Genomic DNA, 27668 nt, shown 5'->3' with positions numbered 1-27668 from the left:
AGAGAAAAAAAAAACGTTTTTGCTATAAAAGAAGCTGTTATGCTGCTGGATTTAGCTTGACCAACCCAGAAATTTTTAGCCGACTGATAAACACCAAACACACTGGCTATACTCTACTGCCACTGTCTCACAAAGCTCTGCAACACCACAGTACTGTGCAAAAGTCTTAGGCAGGCAAAGAAAATGATGTTTAGATTATTGATATTTAGATTATCCTCGTGTTGGTGTAAAACTATGATTTTATGCCTGTGTGTCAGCTTAGCCATTTCAGACTCTCTGCTAAATCATCCTAGTATTTGCAGCTACCGTCCAGTGCAGCCATGTATTTTTTGACTTGGCCACTAGCACACCTCATACAGCTAGTCAATCTCTCACTGACTTTTTAAACCAATATATTTAATTATTTAATTGAGCTGTTGGTGAAATTTAACAAAATCATGGAACGGATGAGGTTCCCCTGAGGAGAAGTTTGGGAACTGAAGTGGTGTTCATCTAGCCATCCAACTAGATATCAGTAACTTTTGAGAAAATGGAAGAAATTATTACTAGTTTACTTTTAATTACTCTTACTCTTAATTTGCACATGTTCTAATGTTAAATTGTGTTTTTTGTTCTAAGCCAAAGTACACTTGCTACCCAGATAAACAGCTTTAAACATTTCTTTGGACTGCCTAAGACTTTTGCACAGTACTATATATGCTAAATTTTTTGCCCTGTTTGACACCTAGGTATAAATACATTTATAATCAATTATTTTGGCCTTACTGCCACATTGGTATGATTATGAAGGGGCATTATTGCCATCATTATAAATTACGTGAAATACCTGAACTGTTCCTTCCTTTTCATCCAGGTCATTTTGCTGAAGGTCAGTCTCTTGGTTCTTGTCACCATCTAATATCAAACAGGATAGTTATTTTTTATATTCACAACCTACATTTTAAGTTTGTTGTTTTTATAAGCTTTGCACTATGTGCTTGGCAAATAGAATGTGCATAAAAATTCAAAATGTATTAATTTTTTTTTACAGTAGTAGAACAGCTCTGTGGGGAAAAATGGTTTCCAGTAGCTCAATAAGTAAGATGTTTTTTTGTCCAGGTAAAGGCAGTGATCACAAAAACACCAAATGATAGTCGGTCTGATGTAAATGTCCGCATGTGTAGCTAAAATTCTTGCCTTTTCTTCGACAGAGAGTATAAAGATAAAAACCAGCGGAGGAGAGCAGGCCGACCACCAAAGCAGAGATTAGAGCGGTCACTGCAGCCGTGGACAGGCCTCCGGGGTCAGAGCACATCGCTGGGTGATGCGGCACTGTGGTGAGCGGAGGCGCTGAATTTTCTGTGAATTCTCAATAAAAAAGGGAAAAGGTTTCTGCATTAGCCTGCTGATAACATAACTGTGTCTGTCTCGTGAATTTTACAAGATCACATCATTTCACATCATCACATAGCATACATTTACCTGCAAGTGTCAGATTGTACGAAGAACCTATAATCATATGAATTAAAAAAAAATATTGCGCACAGTAGAAAAGTCCCAGGTCTGCATCAGTAATGTTGCAAATCTTCAGGCTGGACAAATTACTGATTTGATTATGTTCAATCGAAAAACGTTTGTCATAGCCATGGAAGTATTTGTCAATGTTATTTTCCTTAGTCAGTATAATGAAAGGAACCTCTCCCCAGCGCTGTCCAAGCCACACAACTGTGCTATTCCACATTTTTAGGTCGCAGTCCAGTACGACTGTTTCCCCAACACTGACTTCCCTGACAGCTGAGTGGACCAATTTGTCTTGACCTGAAGAAACAGAAGGCAAAGGTAAATACATACCAAGCAACCAATAAAATACCCTTGCAGATGCATTTCAAAGGTCCTGAATCAAATATGCAAATAAACAGAGCTGTAAAATACGTACTTACAACACAACGCAAAGAGCACAATGAATCTCTCCATGATGACAACTGCTGTCATTCAGTGTTTCATGCTGGAAATTTATTGAGGTGGAAATTACCTTATAAGGGCAATAAGAAAGCTCTTGATGACATGTGCACTCAATTCTGCCCAGGCATGAAACTCTATTGACATTTAGGTGGCTGTGATCACAGGCCGCTTAACCAACACAGCAGCGGTTCTACATTTAGCACATGTGCAATGTGGTTTCACTATGCTTCACACCTTGCGTTCATGAGCAGGTTTAGCTTTGTGGTGCCACAAAGTTTAACCAGTTCTTGGTTTGCAGACAGCCTTCGATATGTTTGCAGACTGGAACACACATTTTCACCTGCTTCTTTCCACTACGTAGCTATTACCTGATATTTAGCATTACAGTTCAAGTTTCCCATTTGGCACCAACAATGTTTGATTTATGAAATCATTCAAATGAAACTGTCCTTTATTATTTGCCATTTCTGCAAGTATGAGTACAAATACCTTGGAATGCTACTCTTCACCTACCAAACACCACTCTCCATGAGGCACACAGACACATATACATATGAGTGACCTGTTTACATAAAGCGGCATACTATCATTCATCCCAAATGTCAATAAGTAAAATATAAATTATTTATTTAGGATATTTTTAAAGAATGTATTTAAGATTTGATTTACTGACGGCAAGCTAAATTTAATCACAAGTGTGCAAAAGCAGGTCATTTGGGATCACCTGCTTTGCCCCAACACAGTAACCAACAGCCAAAGTCATGTGGCTTCATTACAATTATAGGGGCAAGATTGACATCTATTGGTAGATTTTAGTATGGCATGTAAGTGAAATGCGTTAACTTTTTCCAACTTTTTTGTTAGTTTCCAGCATTACTGAGAAGTAAATGACAAACGGGAGGAGAAGCTAGACGCAAGAAGCAAGAAGATACAAAAGATACGAAAGCAGTAGGTGGCACTTTGAAACACTGACATATATTCATCTCCTTCAGCCGTGAACTATATTCGAATGCTTCACCTTTGAGCTCCTACCCCTCCGATCACAGAGAGGCAACAGAGCCTTTCAGTCAAGCAGACCAGGGGCAAATGCACCAGTGGCTACGCCGCCTGCTAACCGCTTGCACGGCTGTTGTTTCCTACCCCAAGTATGCCGTGACTGTACCGCAAAGCTACTGCTACAACAATGGCAGTAATATGCTGTCTTAAAGGACGGGAGCTTTATCTGTTTGTGTATATTCAAAGAGAGACAAGATATTTCTCAGTTTGAAGTTTCATGCGTACATGCAAAATTAAAAATGTTATTTGTGAACCTATATAGTGCATATTTATTAATGGTTCATGGTTGAGATTAGTTGAGAATGATTTTAACAGTTATAAAACAATTTTTAAAAAACTTCATGTCTGTTACTCCAGATTATAAATGCGAACAGAATGTAGGTGCCTCTTTCTACAGTTTTCTGCACCACCTATTTATGCAGAGTAATGTCTGTTGAATTGACTGGGGTCCCCCCCCCCGGACACCCTTCATTCCCCCTCTGCCTGCGTTGATATTCAGCGAGGCAGGTTGGAAGCTGGAGCCGGATGAATGGCGCAGTGTTCCGGACATGAATGTGGCGTACCCTGGCGGACCCTTGAATGGGGGGCAGTGCTTAGAGGCAAACTAGATGGGGCTGAAAAAAAAATAAGACTTCTTTTTTTCTCTCTCAAGTTGCTTCTTTATAATCACTGTGGGCCACCACCAACTGTCCGTTTATTTCGGCATCCACTCCGTCAGCATGCATTTATTTAACAGGGACGTACCGCCCTCCTCTTCGATATTTTGAGGGAGGGAAAGGAGAGTTTCAGAGTCATGAATCTAATACGCATGGTGGTGTGTCTGGTGTCACGTAGATTGTGTATAATCCGTATCCACAGAAATCAACTCAAAGGAGCCCATCCGTACAAATCACGCTTCCAATAAAGAAAAAGAACAACAAGCCACTGACTGCAATTTGACACAGGGGTGATTCTACCAAATCAGTGCCAGTACAAATTTTCAAAGCTAAATTTCATTTTTTTTCGTCTTTTTCATCACTGAATCTAATAGCGCACATATTTAACTATTCAAAATGTGCGTTGGTCAGTCTCAGGCAACTTAAAAAATTTTCTAAGGTTATTAAGCGAAAGATAGTTGCATTTTTCTGTTAACAAAAACGCATGCAACAGTTCAGATGTCATTTGAAAATCATATCAGCTAGTTCTTTTGTGTGGAATATGCCCCGTAAACGTGGTAACCCCGAAAGTAACGGCCAGAGTAAGAAAAACACAACATTCGTGTTTGCATCTAATTATTAATTTCGGAGCACGTACAGGGCTCTGCAGACACTGAATGAGGGACAGGGGCAGAGGCATCCCCCCCCCCCCAAGTATTTTAATATCGCAAACTGAGGTATAATTATTTTGACTTTATTCAGTTTGTCCGACACTAACCGCTCCAGGAACTTAATTTTGTTGCGGCATTTCACACATCAGTCCTGCGGAAGGAGGCGATCCCAGGAATCACCTCCTTAGCATTTACAAGGTTGAACACGCCCGTGCTAAAGATCTCGTGCATTTCTTCCTCGATATTTGAGCTTGAATTGGTCCTATCACCAGATTTCCCACTTTAGGCATACGTATTTCAGGGATGCAGATTAGGGACAAATGGGAGAAGGGAGTGCTGGCTAGGCCTGGGCGGCATTATGGCAACATCATATGTTTTTTGTTCATAAATACAATGGCTGTGTCCGAGTTCAGGGGCTGCATCCTTCGAAGGACGCGATCTGCGAAGGTGTAGCTTTTATTAATTTTTTAATAATCTTTATTTAATTCAATCATAATATACAAACAATCAAGGCATAATAGAAACAATTTCTATATCAAACATAAATACGTGTTGAATCAGCTTCAACAAGATAAAAAAAAACATAAAATGAATGTATAGAAAATAAAATGAACATTAAGAGGGTCTTATTACAAAAGAGTGTATATTTCAATTAGAGAAAGACGTTTTTGATATCCATATAATATAAAGATTTACAAAGTTTGAAATCATTCTTCCTTCCATTAATATGGGGTTTAACTCTCAGGAATTTGTATCTGTGGATGAAATGTTTTCCGAGCGAAATCAGAATGTTCACCATATTTTTGTCCTTCAAAAAAACTCCAAGTTTTGTAGACGTCCAGGTGTAGCTAGACAGTGTCGTCAATGGCACCATTTGCCCTACTGATAACTTCTTATTTGCGTCACCAGCTGTTCCCGCCCTTACGCGTGAGTCACGAACCGTCGCTCCTATCGCCTAGCCAGGACACGCCCACTTTACTCCTGCGCAATGAATCTTGGGATATGTCGGAATACGAAGGATCCATCGGGTGTGGAGAAGATACGGTATGGGCATTTAATATCACGATTATCGTGACCAAAATTATCACAGTTATCAGTATTATTTTGGTGTTGTTAAAATGGGGTGAAAATGTCTGATACATAAACCGAAATCATTTCACCAGGGTTTATATTGAAAACCACAAATAAAATTAGCATCACTGTGCACTTTAAACATGAAGATAACAATAATGTAGCCAATAAAATACAGCAGTAAGCAACGATTAAAAAAAAAAAAACTTAATTAGCATCAAAATACAACTGACTGGTTTGTTCCCGCCTTTACACTTATGTCTTTAAACTGGCTGTTCTAATGTCTCTCCTCTAAAACATAACATAGCCCAAAATTACGACTTGGTTCTCTAAATCTCGGATTTTTTCCCCTCAGTGTGGCCCTAATACTCCATCATAGGAAAAGCCATACCGATAAAGGAAATAAACTGGTTTAAACCATATTTAAGAATATGCAAAAACAAACCTACCGTAATTCATTCTTAACAGCACATAGACAAACATTTCCGGCCCCATTACACTACTGATAACGTGCAGCGTTTTTACATGCTATTACATTACTGACCAGCTATTAAGTTAAAGACAATACGATATTACACTTTCCCCCATTCCAAGGTCCCCACATCATGCATCGAGCTAAAAGTTAACTTACATTGTATTCGCTATAAAGTAGAGAGTGGTCTTCACGAAAATGACGTGAAAGGCTAGAGATGTCGCTCCTCTTTGCAAGATATTTTCTTTCTGCGTGTTCTGCAGATAGCATGATCATGGTCGGCAAATTTACCGGTAAATTTCGGTAAAAACGGTAACTGTTTCATCCCTAGTTATACTGACCTTTATGATACTTAGCTAGAGATTTATAATTCCGTCAGCATGGTGAGGTAAGTTTGATGACAGATTATAAAATATGCTGGCTTCTTAGCAAAGAAGCTTATAAATTGTTTATCCATGAGACCTGGGACAAACTGTCTACACTGCATGAAGGAAGGACAGTCCTCAATGCAGCTTAGCACAAGGTATTATATTAGAACACAAAACAAAAGTGAAATTGAGGGTTCAAAACTGGTCAGTTACTTGCCGATAAATGAGGGCTGGATTTATACACAAGGGAACCATTCCAGAGGTTTGCTGATTTCGGTAATTCCATGTCTTAGGCCATGTCTCCAGCTTCATACCCTCTTGCCCTGACCGACATGCCACCAGATCAGGTGAGGCGACCTGCATGGTAGGGGGCTTGAAGAGTCCATTGAGGCTCCCCCAGAACGTCGTAGCCAAAATGGTCTTTAAAACATCGCAGCATAGGGAACTCACCCATAGGGGGGCTCATTATCAAACTTCATCATGAAAAAATGTATATGCACAAAAAAATCGGACTTATCAAACCCAGTATACACACATTTCCCCTCGGAAATGTCAGAACTATCCTGTGAATATGTGTATGATGCACGAGCCTGAGATCCTGCCCAGTTGCTGCACACAAATGACCATAGATGGTAAATTCAAAGTATATGTGTGGTCGTATGATATGCAAACCACCCCTTTCTGGTTGTTATAAATAATATTGTTTTGGGTATTTATTGGGCTATAACTTAAGCAAGTATGGCTGTTACTCCATTTTATTTAATATATTGACATTTCAAGAATTCTGTTGTATAGTGTATAAAATATGAACTTGAAAAATTGTATTTCCGGTTATTAGGCTAGATGTGATGTAGAAAGGACCCTTTAACAAATGTAAATATGCAAATGTTGCATTGTTGTGTGATTACAAGCTGGAGGAACTGCTGAGGAGTTTGATAGCACTGGGGAGTAAGCAGGACTTGTAAGAAGTTGTTATTTCTGTGGTGCGCTATCTGTCGTCTGCCTGAAGGAAGCGGCAGAAGCAGATCTCACACAGGATGTGAGAGGGCCTCCGTAATCCTTTTGGCACTTTTAGTGGTACGTTGGATGGAGAAACGTTCAGTTGACAGAAGGGCAGCATCAGAGATGTTTGAGGCTCTTGTGACAATTCACTGCAGGCTTTTCTTAGTGACAGAATCTGTTCCTGTAGATCAAACTGTAATAGAACATGTCAGGATGAAGGTGTAAAATTATACAAGGAGCTGACTGTCACGCCCGGCTCGTACGATCCTCGTGTGTGCCACGCCCCCCTGATTATCCACGTGTGCTTCCCTGATCGTACCCAGCTGTGTCTAGTTATTTTGCTCCGTCTTGTGTATTTCAGTCCGCGTCTTGCCCTGGTTCCTTGTCTGTCATTGATGTTAGTCTGCGTGAGATTTCCTGCTCCCCGTGTTCCCAATAAATCCCCGTTTGCCCGACTTTGCCTGCCTCCTGCCTGCTTACCTGCTCGTTCGCCTTACCCATGTTCAACGGAACGTGACACTGACAACAGACTCTTAACTTATTTAATTGCCTGAGGAGATCGACCCTCTGGTTTGCCTTCTTGATGAGGTTTAACACCATGTCCCTCCTGTTTCTATGTTCCTGTAGGCCTTCCTCTTTTAAGGCCAGCATGGTTGCATGGATGCCTCACACCTCCAGGGGGGTGACAGCATCGGCCCGCTAGTGGCACCCACTGGGAAACACACAGGCAAGCCGGGCCAGTCCCATGAATCATTGAAAGGGGAGTACTTCCTGCAGAAGCTATCGTCTTTGTCAGGCCGGTGACACCCGACAGAAAGTTATGGCAGCAGGTTGCCAAATTCCCGAGGAAGCAGGCCCTGCTGACTCCCTGCCACAGCATGTCTATGCAATTTCCAACCCAGATCTGGTAAACTCCTCCCCATTTGCTACAATCAGTGGTTCTCATTGGTTAATGTTGTGCCAATTAAACACTGTTTTTCTAACTTGACGGCTGCTAACTGCTCTCAGGTAATTTGGCTTCTATTGAGGACCTAAACCTTGTTGTTGTTTTTAACCAGGTATGTGTCAAGTGTACATCAACTTTGTGTAGATGTGTAATAAAGAGATAGTGATACTTGATGCTTATAATTTCCCTATTCTATGACTATTATTATTATTATTATTATTATTATTATTAGGGGGCGGCATGGTGGTGCAGTGGTTAGCACTGTCGCCTCACACCTCTGGGACCCGGGTTCGAGTCTCTGCCTGGGTCACATGTGTGCGGAGTTTGCATGTTCTCCCCGTGTCGTCGTGGGGTTTCCTCCGGGTACTCCGGTTTCCCCCCACAGTCCAAAAACATGCTGAGGCTAATTGGAGTTGCTGAATTGCCCGTAGGTGTGCATGTGTGAGTGAATGGTGTGTGAGTGTGCCCTGCGGTGGGCTGGCCCCCCATCCTGGGTTGTTCCCTGCCTCGTGCCCATTGATTCCGGGATAGGCTCCGGACCCCCCGCGACCCAATAGGATAAGCGGTTTGGAAAATGGATGGATGGATGGATGGATTATTATTATTATTCGACCTTTACTGACATTCACACAATGCGGGGGCACGTGTAAATGAAAAAACAGTTGCAGCTTCACCATATGACACTTATGGGGACGGGAGGAGGAGGGAGGGAATATACATGGATTGGACGTACATCATACATAAATTACACATACATTATATACATTATATATACATTATACGTACGTGGTTTGATATACATCATTTATACATGAATTATCCAGTAAGTGCTTAAAGTAATTAAAATTTATTATTATCATTATTACAATTCTCATTCTGGAAGGTGCCATCATTGTGCAGTAAATGTGTGCCAAGGTTGCTTAGGCTTATGACATAATACACGCATACAGATCTTTGCTGGTTCAACCTACATTACACACCGTAGCTTCAGCTAGCCTAGTAGTACAAGTGTATGGTTTTCAGCAAAGTACGAGCGTAGATGTATCGTTTTAGGTCAATACCACGCTTTGTGACCTCTGGTCTGTGAAAGGTGCTTTATAAATACATTTTAATTACTTAATGCAGCTCTGCATCTAGGCTTCTCGACTCAGCCTCTCTGTTAGAACAGAGCGGTAATGGTGTTTTGGTGTGGGTGGCATACACCTTTATCGGTTATGAATCTAACGTTGGCATATTTTGAATCGGCTTGTTGTGACCAACATGACATATAGTGGATTTTTGTGCTAGCTGCCAATCAGCCTATCACAGTGTGATCTTATGTCCCTCCAGCGGATGCAGCAAGGGGCGTGGTTTACTGGAACTGGATTGGAAATTGCATACACCCTGACACAGCATATCCATGGCATCCCAGCTACCCACAATTCCATTTCCTGTTATTTATATACACACCGTGGCCACAGTGTGATTATATGCAGCCAACACATAGGCCTACTTATATATAAACTATTTTATATATGTGTGTGTATATGTATATGTACATATACAACATTTTCCCATCACGTTGTTAAATAAAAATTACATTTTTCTGGTAATATGTTCGTTTTCTAATTATTGAGCATAATTATTCCAGACCACCCGTATTTCTATTTAAGCTTAGTAAAACTAGCAGTAAAATGCACTGAGCCCAGGCTTTGCCAAGTACCAATCGGGTTGCCCCTTTAAGCGCACGCTCGGCGAAGGGGGTGGGCCCCTCACTCGCCGGGCCCTTTTCGCTCCATATGACCCATCCCCTTTTAAGTGCCGTGAGGTAGTTCGTCCTCAGAAACGCCGTTTGCCGGTTCCTTGAGCTCATCGCTGCGTTAGAGAAGTGTGTCATAAAGCCATGTGTGTCCCACAGCGTTAGGACAGCCTCAGCCCGGTCTTAAATTTTGGAAATCTGAGTTTTTCCTAAGAATGGGATTTTTTTCGTCATCCTTAAAATTCCGGGATCGTTTTTGCGGATGGAAAACAAATTTGTCCGGAGCTGAAACTGCTTGTTGCTAACAAATTGCATTAGTTGGCGTTCAGATCATCCGTACAGCCACCACCTAGGTCAGAAGGACTTCTTTTGGAGCGATATTGATTTAAAAATATTAACAAGAGTCAGTGTTTACATTCTTTGAGGTAAGAAAATTATCTGCATTTTCGTGAAAGCTTTCCGATTGCATCTTTTGTGTAGAGAAGAACTTTTATGGTTGATTTGATTAGGTTTTGGATTTTATTCTGTCCCGCACGCGTTAGCGATGCTAGTACGTCCATGTAGCAGTCCACCTTTCATTTGCTATGCGTTCACGACGTTCAACTTGGAACTCACTTTTCGAGATGAAACTTAATTTGAGCACTTTATTCGGAATGCGACACAGTCCGGTAGCCTTGTGTTTCGTTTTCTGGTATCGCGTCTCATTCACCTGTTCACGAAGTAATTAAGCAGGGAAACACTGAGCTTAGTGCTTGTTGTTTAAATGACATTCTTTAAGTACGGTGTTCTTTTCAGCTTATCTACAAGTTGTAACAAATTAGATTGCTTAAAATAACTGAAACGGGCTATACTGTTAAAGTAACGGAGCAGCTTGTTGAACTTTGCAAGGAGACTGTACATTATTTATATATTGAAGCCAAGCAGTAGCAGTCTGAATCCCGTGTTCCAAGGCGTTTTAGATGAAGGTAGCGCTTTTGTTGCTGCCCGGTTCAGCATTCACTGATCGGCGGCAGGCGCGGGTCAGCGCTCTGCTCCGGTCGCGGAGGCTTGGCGGCAGCTGCGGTTCATCTCCAGCAGGGGGCGATGTACCGGGCGCTGTTGAAACGCACTTGGTGTAGGACAGGACAGCGCATTCAGAAGAGAACAGCATCGTCCAGAATCACCGACAGGCTGACTGCTGTCTTTTGGATTTAAATATTTATTGTGTCTCCCTCAAAGACACCAGCTTTGATTTGCGGCTAGCAGGAGACACCTGGTAGTTTTGTATTCAAACTCATGTATATTTATTTAAATGAAGGTAGCCATGTCGAACTTGGACCAAATGATGCTATTTGAAATTGTACACCATACGGTAGCAGAAAGGGGAGGAATATTTTAGCACAGTTCCTTCTGGAATTATGGGGTGTAGCTACTTTGCTGTTGCTGGAAGTTTGGCTAGAGCTGAAAGATTAAGTATAGGTTTGTGGTTAAAACCAGCTCTCCACTGGGACTTTGCTATGGATGTTACCAGCGAATGTTTCAGGGGAAAGAGATCTGACCTTGGGTTTGGCTTCGTACTCCTCGTGGGTTTGCCTCTTCTGCTATAATTGTATAAACAATTGTTAATGTAATTCTTGGCTTTAATATGCTTACATGTCATGGACAAACTTTGTGAGTGAAGCTGTTCACTCAAAATCATGCAACTTACTGTGTGTGTGAAGGACCTGCCTCAAAGAGCTGGTAGATTTTAAGAAATGTTTTGAAGAAAGACTTGTAAAAGTCCCCCCCCCCCCCCCCATGTAAACGCTTCTCTTTGGTGTTGGGGGTTTAACTCCTCTTTTGTCCTCTTTCCTGGCTGTCTTGAAGAGGCACTCGATGGCTGCATGAGGTGTTTCGGTATGAGCTCACAGTTATATAAGTCAGTGTGATCAGTGATGTCTGCTTCAGGTGGAATCTGTGCCAATGAGGGACAGGCCAGGAGAAACGGAATGAACCCTGTGTGAAAAGGGCCCAGGAATTTGAAATGTGACACGCTCGCCTCCACCACGGAAGTTCCTCTCTAACCGATGTCCCCTGTGGTGAAAACAGACCGTCTGACAGGCTGCCCACCGGAGACTCGCTGTGCTGAGGCAGTGAGCTGCCCATGTGACTAGCAGGACGGTAGAATAACCAGGGTTCATTTACCGCCCCACTGTGGGAAGCGTCTCCTCCCACTTACTCCTTATATGGGGATTTTTTTTGTTTGTTCTTTTGTCAGGTTAAAACTTCACCAATAAAATGGCCTAGATTGTAAATGGTTATCAGGGATCAAAGTGTCCCATCAGTGCAGAGTTTGTGTACAGTTCAGTGAGGTAGCGTGTACACCGGATAATGTAGGTTATTTACTTGCCGTGCAGCTTTGGTGCCGGGTCGGCCTTTCTCATGCTGATTGGCTCGTTCCTCCTAAACGCACTTCAGTAACAGGCAGTTATTCCAGGGGTTTAATGCGTAGCGTTGCAGCTTTATCAGGAAAGGCTGATGCCGAGTTTGGTTGCCATAACTCCTTAAATATTTTGCTGCAGCTCCTGCTACATCAGGTAGTGCTATCTGACATGGGTTGTTTTGGTTGCTCTGCGCAGTGGTCCGTACATCAGGCTTCGGTGCGTTTCACCACGAAATCGAAAGCACGGGGGATTCCTCTTGTAATGCTTATGATTTCTCCTTCAGGCGAGATCATTCGATAAAATGCAGCCGTTTGTCGCCAGCCTTGTGCTGGCAGAATTTTACCTTGTTTCTGTAAATAGTTTGAAGCTTTACTCTCTGGTAGCTTTAGCTCAAGGCCGAGACCCACGTGGCTTGTCAGTGGTTCACTTGCCAGTTCGGCCGTGTTACACAAGGTCTTTCAAGTAGCCACTCGGTACGCTGACGTTTCGCTCCCATGTAATATGCTTGTTTGATGCCCTTTGTGGTACGTGATTACGTCCCAAGGTCACTGTTTGTAAACTGGGGACACCAGATTGCGTCTCCTGGGCAATCTCAAACCCTCCAGGCTAACCCTAGATCAGTCACACCACATGACCCAGGCCAGACTCTTGCTAGATCCCAAAGCCTCTGAGGGCTGCAGTGTGGACTTGCGGCTATTTTCACACAGAGCAGGGTGAGCCAGCTCATGTGGGGTTTGTGGTTTTGGCTTCTTTCCTTTTGCAGCTGCATTGTCCTTAACTGTCCCGTCCAGGGGAGGGCTGGCTGCCATCTGGGGCAGGCATTATACAGGAGATCTGAGTACAGCGCAGAGTACTGGGCGTGCCCCTCATCACACACCTGTGACGCCTCAACAAAAGCCAGCCCTAACTCTGGCCCATTTGGACTTTTTTGCTTCTGACGGGATACTTGAAAGTTCAAGCAGAAGGGGTTTAGCTCCTGTGGTTAGGTCTTCTGGCTGCTGTTCCCCCCCCCCCCCCCCCCCCCCCCAATGTCCCGTGGCTAAACTGCCAACTGCTTCCTTCCTGGTGGGGGATATTTGTTTTGTGTGGGTTGGCACTCCTGTTGCCTTCCCTTGGGCTGTGTAGCCCACACATCATTGTCAGTGGGTCTCTTGAGGGGGGGTGGGGGGGGGCATTCCTTGGGACTGGATATCTCCTGAGCAGCTGTGTGGTGTCCTTTACGGAGGAGCTGAAGTACCTAATCTACTTTGCTGTCTAATTGCAGTATAGCGAAGGAGAGGAATTTTAAGCTTTCGTACAGGAAGGTTCTTAAGGTTCTCATGTGGCATTTGGTTTAACACTCTGGCCACTGTAACCCTTAGCTCATACCAGGTCGGAACAAATCTTTCCTTCTGGGCCATTTCAAGGGCAGGCGAGCTGTGCATTCAGAGAAGTGTTTCCGTGCACCGCTGTACTGAGCTTGTCTCGCTATTCTCCTTTGACCTCTGTCTTTAACAAGGTGTTTTTGGCAACAGAATTGCCCCTGACTGGATGTTTTGCGTTGATTGCAGCCTTCTTTATAGTCTCTAGACACTGTAGCGTGTGACAATCCCAGGGCAGTTGCTGTTTCTGAGGTGCTGGAACCGCCATGTCTGGTAGCAACAATCGCTTTGCGTTTAAATGCCTTAGAACAGGCCCCTTCTGATGCTGTGCCACACAGTAATTGTACCACTTGATCCTGTCTGCATGCTGTGCGTGTTGCAGCCATACGATTGGCCATTTGCGTTAATCAGGTGACCTCATAAACTAGCCACTGAGTGTGGGTCATAGATTCACATTCAAGCAGTGCCTCTATGGTTGACCATTGGTAAAGGTCTTTTAATGCTGTTTTATTCAGCTGGAATCACTGGTAATCACTGATCCCAGTGCCCTTTGGCTGGTTTGTTCAGTGCTGCCTCACTGAACATAAAATGTCCAGGGTGGTGGGGGGCGGGGTTGCTGAGTCGGCCTGTTTTGTTTTGTTTTTTTCTTCCCAAAGCAGTCAGCACCTGGGGAGGGGGTAAAAAAATGAAAGGTGTGTGTGTGTGTGTGTGTGTGTGTGCTGGGGGGGCACACACCTTTTGTTTTTCCAGTCAGGAACGTGTCCCCCCGCCCCCGGAATTCTTGTTAGCACTGGTGGTTGCTGACTTTTATTTGCCTCCCCCTCCTCTGTCTGCTTCATTAATTTCCCCCATTAACTGAAACGGAAAGTGAAGCCTGCTTCGTTCGCTCGGACCCTGAATGCTGTGGCAGGTGTCTGAAGCCTTGATGGGCTTTGTGTGCTGCTGGGTCACTGTGCAAGTGACTTCCCTGCTCGTACCCCTGGGAATGAAAGCGTCTGTTCACTCTGCTGGGATTGGGGGGGGGGCAGTTTGTGGCGGGTGGGGGGCAGGGTTCTGCCTCGGACTGAAAGCAGGCCAGTGGGCGCTGAAGCTGAATGATGTCTATTGGCCCACTGGCCAGGTCCTCTCTGTGAAGTACCTGCCCTAATCTAAAATTTAGTTTTTTTTTTATTAAAAAAAGTCTCAGTCAAGAAGGGGAAATTACAGAAAAGATGAATGGGGGCAGAAGGTATTTGGTGTCCCTGTGGAACGGCCGGGCTGACAGATCTCTGAAAAGCAGCACTGAGGTTTCCAGGCAAAGCTCCGTGTTTTTTGAGGCTGAGGCTCACGTTGCTCCGTGTGGAGCAGCTTGAATACCCTCACGGGGGAAAAGGCGGCCCGTGAGAGCATTTCTGTCCGCCTGGGGTGGCTCTTCTCCTCGGGGGAGGGGGGGGGAGCTATTCTGGCCTGCTTTTGTTCCCTTTGTTGCAGAGGAGGTTGAAAAAGCCAGTGAGTACTGGTGGGTTAGTGGGGGGAGGGGAAGGTGGTGTTTACAAAGCCACCCCCCCCCCAATCACAATGGAAGAGCATTTGTGGATGGGTGAGGGCACAGAGGTGACATAAGAGGTCCCAGTAAGAGCAAACTTGAACTCCAATCTTTTAATATTTCCTAATTGGCCTGACCCTGTACTTTGGACGTGTGTGATCGCACACTTCCAGGGGTTGCTCTCTCCTGCATGGCATGTGTTTCGAGGACACGCTTCTGAGTTTTAAGTGTTGCAGGTGTTGGGGTGGGGTGACCCATACAGAGGCGGGGGGAGGGAGGGCGGTCACCAAATGACCCTGGTGTTGCCTGTGCGGCACTCTGGAGCCGAATGGGTCGTCGCAGGGCCCAGCTGAACTGGCTTTGGCTGAGATTCGGGATGCCTGTGGGCCCCAGGCACCGCTGCCCTGGTGGTTTCGCGGTCTGAAGAGGACGCCGCTGAGGTCCAGTGCAGATTCCGGCCGCATTTGCTGCGACCCCAGAGCACGGTCACTCCTGCCCGTTGCTACGGTGACGCCAAGGAATCCGGAGACTGAGATGGTTCTCCCCTTACAGCTCCCTGCTCAAAACTGGTGCCAGGCCAGGGCAGTCACCCTGAAAGCGCTCTTTGGAAAAGAGGGGGTAGGGGTGGGGGTTGGAGGGGGGATTTCATCCTGGGAAAGTACGTTGCCATGGTGATGGAGCGATTGTTGGTCTAGACTGATGAAAGTTGCTTGGGCCAGACAAAAAAAATTCAAGCTATTTGTGAAAGTTTTTTTAAATCTGCCTACCTGGAAGTCATCTTTCTGGTGGGTTTCACTGGCCGTGAGATGATGATCCGCTGGGTGCTCATGAAAACAACCAGTATCTGCTATACATCTGTGTGGGGGCACATGTCAGATTAGGTGCTGTAAAGAGTGATCCGTGATTTTTCGTAAGTGCCGGGGTGCTCTGCACGTGTAGGAAGGCGGAACACGGTGACTTTCAGAGCGTCGTTGTGGGATTAAGATGTTAAGATGCGTTTGTGGGGGGTTTATTAGTTCAACTACCGTAGCTTGTGTTTCTCAGACTTTGTAAAAAGTTCTCCCTGAGTCTTATGTACTTTTTTTTTTGTTTTTCTCAAAACAAAATAGCCTCCAGCTCTTCTCTTTTCGGTGCTCCGCTGCATGGGCCGCTGTCCACAAGCCCCGGTGGTGGGTCCTCCCAGAACCCTCTGTGGTTTCTGTTTTTCACTCATTAAAGTGCATCAGGAGCTTAGTGCTGGCTGTCGCCAAGGCCTGTTGACTCTGGAGTGCGCTGGTGCCCCCGCTCCCCCCCCCTCCTCGTCCAATGTAGGTGTCTCCTAGCAACTTGCTGCCACTTGTTGCTAAGCTCTCCCAGGACGTCTGTGCGCAAGCTCCCACGGATTCGACTTCCAGGCCGTGAGGGGCTCAGACTTGGAGCACCACCGCCGCATCCCCCGGCACACACACACACACACACACACACACACACACAGAGGGCCTTTCCTGGGCACGTGTTAGCACGGCACACCACGCTGCTGATAAACCATACCTCTGTATGTCCCTGTGTGCTGAACAGCTTCATAAATAACTCTTTATTAATGAGGACCTGCCGTGTTTTTCTGAGCAGCCCCCACGCACACACTGCAATGACTCTCGTCATCGGGGAGGATCGCTCTTTTGAAAGGAGCAGTTTTTCTTTGCTTGGGAACCAGAAGTTTTCCTGGAAACGGGAGGCCGGTTAGCCTTTGTTTGTTCTTCTGTCGTCATGCAGAGATTCATCTTCCTTTTAGCTGTTCACTTTGATTTTTTTTATTATTTCTTTCTTTAATTGGCTTTGCCAACGTTAAGGATTGCATTTTTGTCTGCACACTCATTTGGACCCACACCTCTGTCATGTCGAAGCCTATCCTTTCCATGCTGTTTACCTCGCCACAGCCCAGTGATGCCAGTGACTCACCACATAGCTGTTAGATTTCCATCCACCGAACAGTGTGTCCACTGGGTCCTGGGGGAGAGATACAGCCCAGAATCCTTTGGGGCTTCATCCTTGCTGTTCCTTCTCTACAACTTTTTCACATTCCTACCTTGTTTTTTTTTTTTTGTTTCTATTCTGCTTCTTGTCCTTTATGTGGGTTGCAATCTCCCCATTTTGCGCCTTCTTGAAACGCTCGATAGTCCCATAACCTGTCGGAATGGCCGGCATTAGTGCATCGCGTATCAGACAAGGGGCTTTTTGTAGCACTGCCAGGGTGAACGTTGAAGCTACTTTTTTTTTTTCCGGCTGGTCGGGCCGTATGCCAGTGTGCTTTTAGGTACCGCAGAGACCACATTGCACGAAACTAGTCGGCAGTAACCTCTGCCTGTGCTTGATCGAGCATCATGATCAGTCAGTTGGTCTTAAGACTGCATGAGGTACACGGAAGTCTCGGAGAAGTAGCTGTGCCGCTCAAGCCACTGGACACTCACAGGAAATATGCGAGTAAATAACTCCGGATATTCCCACAGAAATGACAAAATATTTTGCTGCTCTTCCCTTGAGGTTCATGAAGATCATCTGCAGTGACTAGACATTCCGTTGTTGTATATAGACAACTTAAGCGTGGTGAATAAAGTCATCTGGACGGGCACAGAATTTTGGGGTCCCCTTGCTAGGTTTGGGGAATGGAGGTGCGCAGGTAGGTATGAGACGGTATATGTGAAGCTGGCATGTGGGACACGGTACCCGGGACTACAGGAAGAGTCCAACTATTGTCCTAACGAACCAGCGTCCCTTTAGTGAGCCGCCCGTCATGTGACCAGATGTCCGTGGTGTTGCTGTGGATAAATGTCAGTGGGCACCAGTTGCACCTGGGCTGGGGCAGTTTAAATGAAAGCTTGGGGGTGGGGGAGTTCAAATGAGGGTGAGCACGGGACCCTTCTGGACTTTGAATGCTGAGTACGGCCTAGCGGCCCCCTTGGATATTTGGCATGGGGGGGTTGGTGGGTGTCACGACAGGGGCTTCAGTTTGCTGAAGATGGGACCCCCACGGGTGTACGTTCAGACAGCACTGTATAGACCAGTGCTTGACCCAGCGCCGGTTTACACTTGGCGATACAGCCATAAACATTGTTTAAAACCACGGCCAAAGGTCGGAAACATTCTCTAAACTTCCCCAGGAGTCTCTGTGTGGGGGGGGGGGCTTGGCAAGTGGCAGTTTTATTTTTCTATCTCTGAATTCCTGGGCTGCCTGGTGTCACTGAGAAGATGGATATGTTTGTATCTGTCCTTGTGTCAGAACTAGGAAGTTGAGCCGTGCGTGTTGCCGGTATCCGTCTGGCTGACGCAGCAGTTTTGTCTCGTTAAACACCTGAAGCCCAAATTTCCTTCCCTCCTCCGCTCACAATATTGTCCAGTCAGTTTTTTAAAAAGTATCCTAATGCTTTTTAGGACACCGGGTGCCTCCTTTGGGCAGGGGGGGCAGGTATGATGAAATAAGCACCAGAAAATGGGCATCTGGCTGTGGGAGGGGCTACAACAAGGCGTGGGCTTCAGGGTCCCATGTATCTTTTCTGCTGGGGGGGTGGTTTAAAAAGAAAGTCTTCTCTGCCACCTTCAGACATTCCTTGTACCCGGTATGTGTTGGTTGTATTTAGTTAAATATTTTTTATTGCTTGCATACCTACCCAGCTCACCTCTATTAACAGTAAAATAAGGCTGATGGTCTGAAACGAATTCTGCATGATCAGTACGTCTCTGAGTCATTCAGCATCAGACAGATTAACTGCTGAACCTGCCTGCTGCTATCCCCCCCCCTGGCTTGTTATGTGCATTACAGAAAATGCATGGGTCTGTTGCATAACCCCGGGTGGTTTCCCATGTCTATTATAGATCGTAGATCGAGCGGTAGTCTGACCTTTCTGGCGAGTTTTCGTTTCAGGTCTCGCCCCTGCAGGCATGTTTACTGCTTTGAGAAATGACATTGAGAAGCTCTGTGTGGTGATGGTGCCCTGACCATGATCGGGTGAGGGGATGCCAGCATAGCGACAGTGACACCCCCCGCGGGTCCCCCTCTATACCTGGTCGTCATCCTCGGATCGAACCGCTGCTCCCAATTTCCTGTTTTAATGGCTGGTTTGTTTTCCTCTCTGCTTGGGGGGATTAACATCTCTGCTCGTGGGACCTAAAGCACACCGGGGGGATCATTTGATCATTGCTAGGAAGAATGACTGCAGCCCGGTAATTTAACAGCCTTCCGTCGTGTGTTGATCCGGCCCACTTCACTTGAAAGTCACAAAACTAATCAGTCACTGTACTTTTAATCATCATATTTAAACTACCAGTGTAGCGCTGATTGCTGCAGAGTGCACTGCCGACATGGTTTACTGTGCCTTGGGGGGTGGGGGGCGACTTGTCTGGTCCTGCCCATTGACATCGGTCACTGGAGACTTTAGCAAAGTGCCTGACAGACGTGTGGCGTTTTGGGGATGGGGGCTGGGTGAGGGGGCTGTGTCAAAAAAAAACAAGACCTAGCAACCCACCAGTAATGAAAGTGGACAAATGAGCAGGCGCTTGATCGTGGGGCCTGTTGGGGCCTGTGGAAAAAGCCATAAAACATACAGCTGTATAAAAGTAAAAACTCAGCCTCACCAGCGGGACGTAATGCAGTGGAAATGCATGCGCTACACTTTCAGGCTAATCTAATGCGATTACATGCCTGGGTGTTAAGATTTGTTGGCTTTTTACAATCTTAAGTTGAACCTTTATATTGATGTTTATTAATATCATGTTCACAAGTATCCATTTGGGTATTTTTAACATCGTCCGACTGAACAGTCTTTAGTAATGCGCTTAGACTTTTCTTAAACTTTTGCCTAATTTTGGTCTCGATTTTGAATTTGCATGCGTTTATTTGATCTATTGATCACTTGTGATTAAACGGTGTCCCCAGTTTTATGGTCGTGATGCTCTTTCCCAAACCTCTGTAATAAAGGTCTCATTAATTATCTAGAGAATGAGACTGTCTCGGGACTCAGACTGTCATGACCTACCACCCCCCCGGCCGGTTTGACATGAGACCTACCCCCGTGCCTGCAGAAGTCCCTCCAGGTGAACGCACTGCTTCTTCTCGGGAAAGGACGCGGCAGAATCCCGCTTCGCCATGTAGTTGGCAAGGCCGGCCCCCTTGGACAGGATACTCCTGGTTATTTTTGGAAGTCTTTAATCTGCACTCTGCACTCTTTGGGGCAAAGGGGGGGCGGGTGTTGTTTTGAAGGATAATTATATAGCACACTAGCCCATGAAACATCTTTAGTTCTACAAGAACAACGGCTTATGAGGGGGGATAAGTTGTACGTCTGTGTATATATAATATAAATATATACACTACAAGCATTTGTTGGTCTGGCTGCTGGGTGGAACAGATTGCTTTGTGATTATATTAGTTTTTTGTGTCTCCTGATCTTGTTGGGTCACATGCATTGAGCTGGTAAAATGGGGATTTGCAGTGCTGACTGTTTGCAGTGCTGACTGTTTGCAGTGCTGACTGTTTGCAGTGCTGACTGTTTGCAGTGCTGACTGTTTGCAGTGCTGACTGTTTGCAGTGCTGACTGTTTGCAGTGCTGACTGTTTGCAGTGCTGACTGTTTGCAGTGCTGACTGTTTGCAGTGTGTTGTACTTCACAGCAATGTTAGGTTGCTTCTGGCCTGAAGTTGGCTAAACCTGATACCCCTTTGATCTTCTCAAGGTCACTGCATGCTCCCGATGTCCCTCGGTCCTGACTTCTGGTTCCCTCCAGTCGCTTCATAAGTGCACAACCTTGCCCTGATATTACAGGTTCCGTTGACTGGGCTCCTGTGTAAAGTACCGGTGGCATTTGGGAGATCAGGCCTGTTGTGCAGTTCCTGCGATTAGATTTGAAGGATATGCAGCCCACTTCTCAAGCAGAGATTACTAATGTGTTTTTCCTCAGACTCGTCGCTGGCAGCTTGCGCCTGATGCTCTCTCCCCTACAGCTCAGTCTGGTTCCTGTAGCTGTGACTGCCTTTGTGATCTCCTGCCTGTTAGCTTGTCAGCTCGGTGTACTGCTCTGTGCCAGCTTTCTGTGTGTCAGTGTACCTCACCCTTTGTCACATATGCTGTTTTTGAAGACGAGACGGAGGCACAGAGGCAGTTTGGTTCATGCGCCTCACATTTTAGATGCTTTTCTGTTATTACCCGGTATTTTTCAGATGCCTCCAGGCACATACCTGGCCATTCTGCACATTCTTTTGTGGCCTGTTGTTTTATTATTATTTCTTTACTGCAGTCTTTTACCTGGACAGGTCTTTATAGTTCCCAGACTTGTTTGCAGGTGGCCCCATCCTAATAAAGGGAAGGACTCGGGGATCATGTCAGTAAATTTGCCCCGGATGAATATGGGGAAAAAAATATAAGTGAATGAACCAGTAAAGATATGCTGCTTCCCCATTAGCTTCACGGATTGGAAAATAAGAGTGTGCCCTAGAGGCTTTTGTTAAACATTAGACAGGAGCACACGCCCTGTTAATGTGGCGGCAGCAAGCGCAAACATGGTGAGACACAGACACACACACACACACAGACTGCAAATGAACTGGGGCGCAAGTAGTGTTCCTGTCTTGCCTTGCGAACTGTAAAGCCTTTCGATAACATTCTTACGAATTTTTGGAAAATTGTGCTGGCTCTGTGAGATCTCATGATTGAAGTGAGATTTGGGTGGGGAGACTGTTTGTTTGTTACTCATGCAAAGCATAAACCCATAACACACCAATTTTATTGTCAATGGGTAATTAGTCCACAAACTTTCTGTGTCCTTTCCGTTGCCTGTCTGGTGCCGTGATCTTCCCCTCCATCCTGATCTTTATGTCTTAACAGTCAGATCTGATTGTCAGTGAGGCTCACGCAGCAAGAGCCGAAAAAATGCTACCTGTAATGCTAATCCTGTGTGGGCCGGGAACGCCGATCCCGGAGATGTGGGCCGGTCGCCGTACAAGACCAAACTCATCCAGGAATTGGAGAACCGGAGGGGGTGACACCCGGAGCCCGGCGTGTTGGGTTTCATAAGCGTTCACATGATACTCGGTGGGGGTGGCTGTTCACCTGGACGGCTGTGTTCTTAATGGTGTCTCTTTCACACTCTGCACTCCTCCCCCAATCAAGAACGCAATTTAATTTTAATCATGTTGTGTGCAGTTTCTGCAGGGCTCTGCTCTCTGTGACATGACCGCAGCATGATCGGGCACCAAGAATGTGTCCGAGGGAATCCGCTGGCGAGGCCGCGCCTGCAGAAATGTTAATTGGGGCATCGGAACGTTAAGTTACTGGGTTTTACGCCCCGTCTGTCTGTCTCATCCCACAGCTGCTCTATTCTCTAATTTCTGTTTTGGGGGCAGGTTCATCACCGGCTGCCACCTGCATTTTCATGTCCTTGCAGGGAACTTTTAATTAAACTGCGAGTCGTTCCCTCAAGGGTCTTATTAGCCACGGCGGCACAAAAGATTTTATCTGCAATAAAACTACTTTGTTGCCTGGGAGAGTTGGGGGGGGGGGAGTGGCTTGCACACACCTGTAATACCCCCCCCCCTCCCCCCCCCCCCCCCCACACACACACACACACACACACACACACACACACACACACACCTTGTTAATTCTGTGACATTTTTAATGCCAGACTGAGCGCTGCATGCGGACTGTACGTCTCCCGTTCTATTAGCAACACTCTGAAGGTCGATTACGGTCCTACTAACAGCTGAGATGCTCGACTCCCATGTTCAGCTGCTAAAGAGCCAAGAATGCATCACTGTTAACCCCCCCCATTGTCGCTGGTTTGGCCAAGTGCCAGGTTTGCCGAAAAATACTAGGCTATTAAATTATTATTAATTTTTAATTAGCTTTTTGATGTTTCTGTTTTATCCACTGGAGCTGCATATATCTCCAGAACCTGCTGTGGTGTAGTTAATGGAGGATGAAGAACACTGCACCCGAGTCCATGCTGACCTGGGAGTAAGGTGAACTGTGGTAGCCTCACTGTCCTACACAGATATGGTGTGTTCAGCCACATGCCTAGGAAGGTGCTGATCACTATTCTGCAGGTGGAACATGGGAAACCAGGTCAATTCGTGACCTTCAGTGACCCACGATGGCAGACGCAGTGTTTTGGCACCTTGTGTTTTGTTTGTATGTTTGCCTACAATTCTAAACATGAGGAAAAAACTATTTCATCAGGGTTTCTTACTCAATGGAAGCATTTCTGAGCAGCAGGAGTAAAAACCCCACAAATTTGCATCTGAATATTATGATAAGCTAAGCAGAAATCATAACGTTTATCATATGTGTTTGTGTACATTAAGTATATCGTAGAGTATGAATCCTGTCTGTCTTTTGTAGTGTTTATTACAGAGTTTTATGATCATGCTAACGTTGCGCCTAGGCTGAAATGGCAGTTATGTGCAGCCGATCATTCCAGGAAACATTAAATGACAAAACTTACCACTCAAGCATTTATTTCTAATCGCCCAGCGACTGGCTGTTTCCCAACATCCAATTCCTCCTGTGATACAGGCCCAAACATATACAGTTGGCTGCCTAAACCCTCCATGTTTCACCTCATCTGAAGTGATCGATTTTGCTTCTCTGTGAGCCATCGCAGTGCCTCACTGTGAACCAGCCAATCAGAGCAGAGCTAACGAATCCTCCACATAAGGGAAATTCTACGGCCAAATTATAGGGTTGGAAATAACCCTGTAAAACAACTTCTGGCCATTTTTTGACCAAATCAAGTTCACGTAACTTCTCTGTGTACAACCGAGAGCAATGCATTCTGTGCCATCTTCAGGTGTATTTATTGTGAGCAGTTCACCACAAGAAATCCCTGGCCAGTAAAGTCTGATTCTGATTCTTTCAGATGGGTATTTCGGCACAGTGGGGGTTAAACTTTGGTTGTGGGGATCCAGGTATTTCATTAGCCACCACCAGTAGGCTTTTAAGAAGATGGTATTTAATCAAAATGGAAATTATACAAAGTATCACCTATGAGTAAGTAATCCAGTTAATGTCCTGGGTTTAAAACTGACTAGGGAACATCAGTAAACCTACAGAAACAAGAGCTTTATCCCTTTTGTTTAAGCTGTTAGCCGCGTCCTGGTCGTCTTTGTCGTATGTAATAGCCTTGCGGGTTGGTAGTGGCTGACTAAGGCACAAACAGCTCAACAGCTTTTGAAAAATAATACAGTATATCGATAAAAATGCAAGCATATTGGAGCAATGAATTTTTACAACTGTATTCTTGGCAGAGAGATGATGATGATTTAAAATGCTATTTCTACAGAAGCCTCCCTCCTTTTTGGTGGGCTTACCACATTAAGGCCCCTGTGTTCGAGCCCTCCATCCATCCTCCCTGACTTTATTTTCTTCCTGACCATAGTTGTATAAACAAACCCCCCCCCATCCGGCTTTGACTCCCCCATCCCCCTTGCCGTGTTGCCAGCCTGTTCTCTGCACTCTGCTGAATCCCAGTGTTTTGATTATGTGGTGGAACCGGGATCCAGGGATATGTTGACCTGCTCTTTCCCAGGTCTGGGTGAGTGACTGCTCTGGTGGTAGAGGTGCAGGTTGTTTTATGGCTGGTGGGGTGGGGGGGGGGTTGTAATTAGACACGGCTGAGTGCACTGCCTCCCCCCCCCCCCCCCATTCCCACCCAAGAGCTGAGAGACAGCCCTGCGTGGGAGCAAGAGTCTAACATTCATCACCTGACTTTTGCAAACATTTTCATCTGTTTATGGCATGATGTAGCTATGATTTTATAGGCCTGTCTACAGCACGACGTGATTAGAACAACTGTCTTGTTTTTTGCATGCGAAGGCCTGGGCTATCGCATGCAATTGCAATGTAGTTTCCACTTACCTTCTACACAATAAGTATTTGGGAAATGGCTGGAAATTAGATTTGTGTTTGTGTGTGTGTGTGAGAGAGAGTGAGGAAACCATCATCTGAGAGAGGAAAAGCGATGCCCTTTCTGCGAACTGTAAGCTAGGCTTCCACCTCTTAAGGCAGGTAAGAATATCATGAATCCAGTATCAAGCACGTCCTTGAAAGGCCTGAGCACAACCTTGCCGGTGAACCTTTGACCTGACGCCCGTCTTGCATGTCTTTCACTTCCTTTGTATGAGTCATTAACAGATAAGCAGAAGGCGTCATACTTCAGGAGGTCATCAATCAAAACTCTGACAGTGTGCACGTGACTCTTTGGCTGCGTCCTGCATCATGATGCCTGTCGACGGCACGCCAAAATCCAGCATGTCAGCAGTGACAACTGCAGTCAGGTTATCTTTGCCAGTGCTGATCCTGGGGCTCGTGGCGATTGTTGAGGTTTTGCTGTGATTTCCTAGACGCCGATGCAATTTATTTCAGCAGAAGAAGAAAATCAAATAGTGTGTTGGGTTGCGTGTGTGTGTGTGTGTGTGTGTGTGTGTGACCAAATATACCAAGATGTATGGCTGTATATATGTCTGTCAAGTAACTGAGTGAATCTGGTTTTTGGCCAGATTGCCTGAAATGCATGAAATGACACAGAATCAGTCTTGATCTATTTATGCTTGGATGTGTATCACTTGACTCCTCACATTAAAGAACCATCCATGTAGTTGAGGGGATACTGGTTTGTTATTCTGAAACTGCTCTGTAAAATGGGTGAAAACTGAGAAGGAAAGTCATGCTGGAAGCAGGTAATGTAAGTGTGTGGCTCCCGCGGGGCCGTGATGCGTGAGCAGGGCGGGCCGTGTTTGCCTGTGTGTTTACCCAGCTGCTTGGGAAGCTTCCCTCCGCCACTGTGGTTCTAGCGGCCCTGGTCGCCTTGGTCATGTGGGGATCCCTCTGCCCCACCTGGCTGAGAGGGAGTGTCAGCTGACCGCGTGTGATAATTCTCACCATGTACATAGTCTGCTTTCCTATTCCCCCAGTAAATAAGTCCGCCGTGCATTTAATTTTGCAGGTTAAAACCAATAACCTCAAATTTTTTAAACAAATATTTGTGTGTGTTTACATGTGTATTTCTGATTCAGTATGAACAAGCATGCCTTTCCATTCTGGATATATATCATCTATCTATCGATCATGTCGTGCTGTAGACAGGCTTATAAAATCATAGCTAAGACCTGCTTTCTGCTGCCTGAGACGAGCCCCAGCCCCCTGTGACGCCCTCCAGGGTAGGTGGATTAAACTCTACTACTCTCCATTTCCTGTTCCCAGCATTGGACCCCCCCCCCCAAATTATGGAAAATGCAAACAGCATAATTTCTGGGCTTTTTTCTTCTTTGAGATGGGTGTCTCCCGCCAGACACCAGGACCTGGCCGAGTGGGTGACAGAACATGATGCTTGTGGACAAACTGCGTTCCATGGTTGCTGTTGACTGACTAGAGACTGGGAGCCAGTTGTGGGATTACAGGCAAATGAAGCGTGCTGACAGGAAGCGGCGTTGGGGGGGTGGGGGGAGAACAAAGGCTGGGAGTGGGGGCGTTCCCACCTCCTTGTTTGCCACACCTGACCTGTCAATCGCATGGGGGTGGAGAACCCCCAGTTGGCCTTTCTTTTCGTTGGTCTCGGTGATAAACGAGCATCGAACGCTGGCTGTCATTTGGTTATTCAGTAGTTTTATACTTGTCTGTTCCAGGGGAAATAGCTGTGCGGTTTGGGACATGTCTTGCTGTCTTTCTCACCAGTCTCCCACCACGTGATGCCTACTTGCTGAAACAAGGCTTATTTCCTGACGGGGGGGTTGAAACATGTCCAAAAGGGACAAAGTACTGTTAATAGAATACCAGACCGCCTTTGTCATACATGCTCCCAGTCCAGACTCCAGTGCCAAAGAAAAGTCTAAGCGCTGTATATTATGGTATGGTGCGGCAGTGTGGGCAGTTTAAGCATATCGGACATCTTCACGAAAGCATGCGACTGGCCAGTCCCTTAGTCTCCACTTACATTTGTCACCAAGATACCATCTGTTCCTGCCTTGAGCGTCTGCAATTATTACTGCCTCCAGTGCACCAGATTAGTACATAAACATTGGCTTTGAGGCAAAACAAACTTAATCCCAGAGTTTTTAAACTAGAGTAACTTTCCATACACACTGCTACGGTTTCCTACTTTTAGAGTATTCTTACTTCTATACTGTATGTATGTATGTATGTATGTATGTATGTATGTATGTGCACTATTGCTCAAAGGTTTGGAGTCATTGAGAAATTTCCTTCTTTTTGAAAGAAAATCTTTTTTATTAAAATAACATTAAAATAATCAGGTCAGTCTAGACATTGTTTATGTTGTAAATGATTGTTAATAGCTGGTGAAGACTGATTTTCAACAGAATATCTATATAGACCAGGGCCCATTTTCAGGATCCATCACTCCTATGGTCCAGTGGCACATTGTGTTGGCCAATCCTAAGTTATGTTAAAAAGCATATCTGTTATTATACAAAACCTTTGTGCAGTTACGTTATTACA

The 27668-nt window shown here is 45.4% G+C and overlaps 1 protein-coding gene and 1 long non-coding RNA gene across 4 annotated transcripts in view; one reads left to right on the top strand and one right to left on the bottom strand.

Annotated features, from left to right (window-relative positions):
- Window positions 1-1182: 1182 nt before the first annotated feature.
- LOC125725502 (uncharacterized) lies at window positions 1183-1983 on the bottom strand. 2 transcript variants are annotated; one of them, XR_007387506.1, is made up of 3 exons: window positions 1920-1983; window positions 1462-1797; window positions 1183-1347 (listed from the first exon to the last, which is right to left on the bottom strand). It is a non-coding gene; the product is annotated as an uncharacterized LOC125725502 (long non-coding RNA). The 2 variants fall into 2 exon arrangements; XR_007387507.1 differs by having other exon boundaries at window positions 1916-1956.
- Window positions 1984-9972: 7989 nt separating this feature from the next.
- The window catches only part of plxnb1b (plexin b1b), a 63190-nt gene continuing 45494 nt past the window's right edge, over window positions 9973-27668 (top strand). For both annotated transcript variants that reach the window (XM_049002418.1, XM_049002415.1), the window contains exon 1: window positions 9973-10325. The gene's annotated coding sequence lies outside the window, so the exon portion shown is untranslated. The remainder of the gene's footprint in view (window positions 10326-27668) is intronic.

The sequence above is a fragment of the Brienomyrus brachyistius genome, unplaced genomic scaffold (assembly GCF_023856365.1).
Source record: "Brienomyrus brachyistius isolate T26 unplaced genomic scaffold, BBRACH_0.4 scaffold68, whole genome shotgun sequence".
NCBI classification, from domain to species: domain Eukaryota; kingdom Metazoa; phylum Chordata; class Actinopteri; order Osteoglossiformes; family Mormyridae; genus Brienomyrus; species Brienomyrus brachyistius.
The sequence above is the reverse complement of the archived record's forward strand: the minus strand, read 5'-3'. Positions and strand labels throughout refer to the sequence as shown.